Genomic DNA, 7545 nt, shown 5'->3' on the forward strand with positions numbered 1-7545 from the left:
AACTCGATGAGCAAAACAACCATTGATACCAATGAAACCATCTCCAAAGAATGTAAAATCATCAATAGCCAAAATATGACCGCACGTAAAGGAAGAAGTAAGCAACAATGTGAAATATGAACCCACTTCTACCATTTTCCTTGATTTTCTTAAACTATGAAGATAAATGAATTTTTTTTTTATTTCTTTTGATTTTTTCATTTTTTAATGCTAAGTAACGATGAAAATGAAAAACTAGATGTGTACAAACTATAAAACCCGTAACCACAAACTTTAGGTGTCAACTAATGATTACACCCCTTCCTTGCTAACTTCCCATATAACACAGATGCACACCTTGAGTAACATAGGCCTTTAAAGCCAACCATGTCAACAAAAAGAACCGATACCAACAAATGATCGCTCCTCCAAGCTAGACTTGGATAAGTAACCAACAGGGCTAATAAGGGCTATTTTGTGGAGTTTAAACAAAAGAATGGTCAAGGCTAAGCATGGGAAAGAAAAAGCAGGAACAAATGTATATATCTAAGATCGTCTGAAAGCTTCCTAAAGAATGGCCTTTCATCATGCGCAAAGTACAAGTGTGTTAAGCATACTAGTAGTCGAAAACCAAAGACTCATATCAATGCAACACCAGGAATTAAGCACTCAGAAGAATTACGGCTCAAGACCTCACAACTAACCACAGTCCAGCAATATACATATGACAAGTGGGACAAAGTTGACCTTTAACAAGAGTCAATGCAACTGTAGTTCATATAAAAAACAATCAATCCATGATGCTCACCTATCTTATCACCTTGAATCATCCAAAGATTTTTTAACCAAAGGGGCACATGGAATTAATTGTCTCAATCTCATTGATCAACATGTATTTTTGTATTTTTTTTCAAAGCGGTAAATCTAACCTATAAAAACAGTAAACACACCAAAGCAATAAACACACAAAAGCGGTAAATAGAAAATAGAAAGGAAGAAAAGAAAGCATACCTAATATATATAGGGAAATGAAACACCCCCCAAGCTAAATCAGACAATGTCCTCATTGGCTCAAGGGGTACCAAACCCATCATCATCACTGATGGCCCTGGCCATCATCATCCATGTCATCATCACGTCCACCGTGACCGCTAGGGCCCTCTCCATACCCACCATATTAGTGAGTGGGTGTGAAGGTACCCATGGCACCAGGAACACCATATCCCTCAGGGGGATAGCCAAACCACGACGGATGTTGAGCCGTTTGAGGCACGACACCCTACCTAGCTAAGTGATCGTAAATTGGGAACATGGCTCGTTGGTGATCACTCTCAAAGTGATAAAATATGATCTCGAGCCTACTAAAACGCTCCTCAATAGAGAATTTCTCCCCCTGTGGAGCTGGGTCATCCTGCTGCCCACCCTCTCTCTCACGACGCCCTCTACGAGAGTAGACTCGAGGCTCAGGCTGCTGAGGCTCTTGTGGCTTGGACAATGGGTCAATGTTATCACCCACATAAAGGTAATGCTCTTGGCCTAGTCAAAATCGGGTGCGGCCCTCGGGGTCAGGCAAAAGGAAAAGCTTGTCCCTCCCGAACATCCAATACATGGAACCATGGCGAAGTGATTGATGTTCGCCTTGTAGTCGGCGCAAAGCTAAACTGAAATGTGCCAAATCTTGAAATTTACTTCCCTTAACCAACACATGATCCGCCTCAACAAAATTCATTGTGGCCATAGAAATATGGGCGATTAACCCACCAAAAACAATGCTCGTTTTGTAACTTTGAATGGCCACTAGCTTCCTTGAAATGCTTAGCCATATGTTGGGCTAAATTCATCCTATAGCTCTCCTCTATAGGGGAATACAGGTAAATACATATAACATATGCGGAAGATCCCCAAAGCCAGGAAACATGTATAAAGAACATATTAAGCATACTTACATTCTAAGCGTGTTTTCCCGAGTTTAGTATCAACGAACACGAACAAAGAACTCCAATTATCGTTCCTCTATTTGGTTCACTGACACATTCAGATCCGTCTTGATAATCGTAGCTAAGAAAATATTCAAGAGTGTTTGCTTTTTCGGGAAGAACAGTTTTGTGTAGAGAGCAAAACTAAAACTACGTAATTTTCAGAATTAGGTTTAGGGTTGGAAAAACTAACTTAGAGTGTGGAATATAATCTTAGGTTATATTGTGTGTAACCGGCCAAGGCACAAGTCCTTAACCGGCCACACACTTACACTCACCGAAGCCACATAGCAGCCGAAGCCCACAGCAGCCGAGCATCGCAGCCATGGGCTTGGGCCTCGCTGCTGTGCTCGCTGCTACGCTGCCCCATCCCTGCGCGCACACTCGTGCCTGAGGGCTGGCTGCTTGCTACACGCGATTTTGCTGGCTCGTTGGGCCTTGCACGCATGCGCGCTTGGCTCGATGGGCCGGCAGCTCCGTTGTGGCTCGTATTCACGACTAACGCCTTACGACTATTATTTATCGTATCGTATATGACGAATCACCGTCGTGCGATACGATTATTCGTTTCGCCTAGCTTACGAGTATTCGGGATACGATATACGATTCTGATCCAACGTCATATCGTATATTATGTTTTTCCGAACTAATTCCCGAAAATCTATTAAATGAATTTCCGAGTCATTTAATCCGGTGATCTGTTACATGTCATTGGTGTCACCTTATAGGTTCAGTCAAGAGTAAGTTGTGAGCCTAATATAGATTAGAACTCACTGATCGGAAGCATTGCTCCAACTAGTTGTTCCGATCATTTGATCTCACTGAATTAATTGTTCGTAATTAATCTGAACCTTGATATTAGACTAATGCACCTTGGGTGAAGGACACATTTCCTTCAGTCTCCCACTTGTCATTCAAACAAGTGTGCATTCAAATTCCTTTGTCGCTTAGTGTTACTTGCTGAACATAAGGTAAGATACAAGCCATCCTTATTAGGTCCAGAAGTGTTTCTCGGATTTTTGAGTTCAACTGTTAAACTTTTACAGAAGGTTAAGCCTTAACCATTCTGAGCACGGCCATGTATTTTCAAAGTATCTTACTCTCTGAGAGGCCTTGATACACAACAACACCATATCTTATCAAATATAGGAGGACAATCCATTCTTGCAATCTATGAATACTCACTTTGATTCATAGTACGCCCAATAACTACTTTTATAGCCTCCTTTTACGGTGCGATGTTTTGCGAGCATTAGAGCTAGCGAACTAATTCTCAAACGAGCAATCATAATTACTCATGTTCTGAGGAATGGTTCTAATCACCATTAATGAGAACTGCTTATGACATGACTTTAATCTCTTAAAGTGTTCTCATGGTCAATCCGATACAAGATCCAATAAGTATCTATTGACAGGCTAAAGTCGTATCACCTAATCAAAAATAAACCTAAGTCCACTAGCTAGGTAGGAAGGGAAGTCAGGATCGAATCCACAGGGAAACAGGCGTTCTTTCTACTATTAATCAATTAATCTAGACTATTGGGAACAAGAGTTTGGTTGATGGTTTGCTAAGACTACGGCGATAATTAAACAATCAAGAATCAATATATTAAAGAATCTAGGGCATAGGTTCACCAACAAATAACAATCCAGGACGATAAACAATCACGATAATCAACAAAGTAATTAATTAGACTAGCATGCTCTCTCGAATCGAAACTAATCATAGACTTAGAATCAATGGGCTCTCGCTACGTATTAACTCTAATTCCACCTATTGACACAGGCCTAAACATCAAATTGCATCTCTCGAATCTTAACTTGATATTGCATGACTAACACAATTAAACCTGCACAAATCTAATTGTATAGTGAAATAAACCAATCAATAGGAATCAATTACAATGCCAACAATCACAATTATTCAATATACCTTCATATTAATCATGGATCCCCAAACCCTAGAAAATAGATTACTCAAACATATTAATAATAAACAAGGAAATTATCATGATTAGAAACATGATTAAAGCAAGACAAAGAATTAAAATAAGAGCAATTACCTAATTCAAGAACAATGGAAAATGAAAGCTTCGATTTTTATTGAAAAGTAAATTAAATGTTTGCATAAATTTAGAGAGAATTCAACTAAGGAAAATAAAACTAAGGGTTTCAATACTAGGAAATAAGATGTCCACTAATAATAATCAAGCCTAGTATTTATAGTTTGCTCATAAAAATAAAAGAAAAACCGGAAAGAAAATTGCGAAAAGGCTCGCATAGGTTGTCGTCGCCCGGTCGGGCAGACTTCCGCCCGTCGGGCGACCAGCTCAAAATCCGCTCGTCGGGCGCAGGTCTGCCCGGCGGGCGGAGATAGACGTTTGAGAATCCTTCGGCACGCGCCCGGTCGGGCGCCTCTCGCCCGTCGGGCGAAGGGAGAAAACCTCCATGGCTCCATCTGATGCGCGCCCGGTGACGACCGGGCAGGAACTCGCCCGTCGGGCGCCCTATGACTGCAGCACCATCACTTGCTCGCCCGGTGGGCGAGTGGAGATCAACCGGGCGAAAAGCTAAACGATCCGTCCTTTGCCCGTAACACCGAGTCTAACTTCCGGGGCTCATCCATGAGCATCTAAGGCTCCCGCAAGTTGACAATAGTCGTCCGAACTCCCTCGGGAACGTGTAGTGGCCTAAATCACCATGAAATGGGTTTGAAAAGACCAATTTCTCACTAATCAAACCTGAAACTCAAGGCACACTCAATAACACATATTAGTACTAAAAACGGGTCCTAAGAGCTCATTTGATGCATAAAAGTACTAAGGGACGGGGGTAAAAACACTATATAAAACACACATATCAAATCCCCCCAAGTGTGAGGGGGTCGAAAAAGCACGAGGCTAATGCGTGACCTCGTCCCTCGTGGGTGTGACGTTTCTTTTTGTCAAATCAAGTGTAATTGGATTTCCTGTGAGTTTACACCCAATTGACTAGTAATATAGGAGTCGCCATTCAGTTTTTAACGACAATGAGAAAAACTGACAAAATTCGGTTATCGTGACATAAAGGGAGTGCAATTATGTTTGACCACGACGGTCGTAGGTTCCCTTGTGATCCCTGGTGGTGGGGATCGCTCAACGTACACCCGCAGGGTAGAGATTGAGGGTTCGGGGGACTGTAACTAACGAGAGGAGTACTCGCTCTTCGATAACTCCAGAGGCAGGATATCCTTACTAGCTCAGCATAAATAATTGAAGGGACATGCGTTAACTATTAAACTAATCTGAGTTGATTTTATCAATATGCAACATATAGTACTAGATCGAACGCGATTATCTGATTTAGATTGTTTTAAGGGACCTAGCATGATAATCCAATTTCCCAAAAATATCATATTTATTAAGCGTGATCGAACAATCAGATTTTAGTTAGTTTAACAGTTCATAAAAGGGCGAGGAAAGCAATTAAACCACGGAAAAGGGACACATTACGACGCACCCTTGAGAGGTGCGTCACGGTTCTCAGAAAACTAACCACTTTGACTTTGCTATTTCTCCTTTTATTTAACGAATCTCAAATTATGGGACGGGATACGTTCTGTTCGATTTATGGATCGATTGCGACAGAACGCGTGATCAGTTTTGCAGCGTGAGGCTTAGGCTTAGGGGTTTAGAGTCAATACTCAGAATATAATTGTGTGTTGTGTGTTTTTTACGTCGAACTTAGGGGTCTATTTATAGGAAAGAGTGGCGTAGAAAGATAGATTTTCAGGAATTTGAATACGAAACGGATTAGGAAGAGAATCCGTCCCAGGTATTTTCGGTGCCTAGCTCTGGGCGTCAAAGATTTCGGCGCCCAGGGCTGGGCGTTGAAAACAGGGTCTGGCAGAATTCTCTGTCAGATTGGACTCTAGAGTATGGAGTCCATTAAGAGACTTTTTTTTTTTGCTAGGCAAGCAAGATCGAATAATATTAAGCTCAAAACAGATTTACAACCTAAACTAACTCAAGGATGAAACAAACCAACTAGGTTGGACCATTCCATCAAAGATCTAGAAACAGAAAACTATCTTACAGAGTAGCAAACCACAAGCTATCTCTCCTAGATACATGTTTAGGTAAAACAACCAAAATTCGATCTCTAACATTTTGCTTAACTCTAGCTACCATATTCTGAACAGTTGGAAAGGAAGCATTCTAAAAACAACCATTCCTACTTGACCAAACAGCATACACTGCAGCAGCTAGCATTGCAAAGCTAACCTGCCTTCTAAACTTTGACATTCTGCCATGAGCAATACACCTCATGAGCTGCTTCAGATTACCAGTGGAATAAGTAATCCCTAACCAAGCTTTGAGAGCACTAATGCATCTGCTGCTATAGGGACAAGCAAAGAACATATGCTTATGATCTTCATCAGCTTGTCCACAAATCAGGCAACTTGCAGTATTACTAACACCAAATCTTGCCAATTTTGCAGTGGTTTGAAGCCTGTCCTGCACTGCCAACCAACATATGAATCTATGCTTAGGGATATTCAGCCTATTCCACACCATATTATCCCACTGAATCACAGGTTTTGGTCCAATGATTTTCTCATAAACTGTTTTCACAGAATAATGAGGCATAGCAGCTAACTCAGTTTGAGTATAAACTAGTTTCAATCTCTCTTTTATGGCACATATCTTCTTCCAATACCAGCTAGCAGAAGCTACAGGTTTATACTCCCACCAATCCCCATCCTTAATGTACACAGCATGAACCCATTTGATCCAAACATTATCCTGCTTGGAAGCAATGGCCCAAACATATTTTCCAATGCTTGCAATATTCCATCTGACAACATCTCTAAATCCAAGTCCACCTTGCTTCTTATCACAACATGAACTTTCCCAAGAAATGTTACTGTTTTTCTGACTATAAGCTTGCCCACTCCAGAGAAATGCTCTACAAACTTTAGTAACTTCCTGCAGTACTTTCTTGGGTAAAATAAATACCTGAGCCCAGTACATATGAATACTCATCAACACAGAATTAATGAGCTGCATTCTTGCTGTGTAGGAAAGATTCCTTGAACTCCAGACTTTAATCCTAGCAACCATCTTATCCACTAAGACATCACATTGAGCAGCAGAAATTCTTTTAGCACAGATGGGAACACCTAAGTACTTAAAAGGAAGCTGACTCCTAGTAAAACCAGAAACATTGACAATTCTGTTGATTTCATTCTCAGCCATACCACAGCAGTAGATTAGCTGACTTCTGCTTGTTGGCTAACAAACCAGAAGAGTTGGAGAACAGCTTAAAATCTTGAAGCAGAAGATACACAGAGGGGAACTCACCTTTACTACACAGGATTAGATCATCAGCAAAACACAGATGAGTGAGCTTAAGCTCTTTGCATCTAGGATGAAACTGAAATTGAGACAACTCACTCATTTTGTAGAGAATTCTGGACAGGTATTCCATGCAGATCACAAACAGAAGGGGAGACATGGGATCACCTTGTCTTAAACCCCTTTTTGACTTGAAAAAGCCATGCATTGTGCCATTAAGCATCAGAGAGAACTTAGGGGTGGTCACACACTCC

Source organism: Spinacia oleracea, chromosome 3 (assembly GCF_020520425.1).
Source record: "Spinacia oleracea cultivar Varoflay chromosome 3, BTI_SOV_V1, whole genome shotgun sequence".
Lineage (NCBI taxonomy): Eukaryota > Viridiplantae > Streptophyta > Magnoliopsida > Caryophyllales > Amaranthaceae > Spinacia > Spinacia oleracea.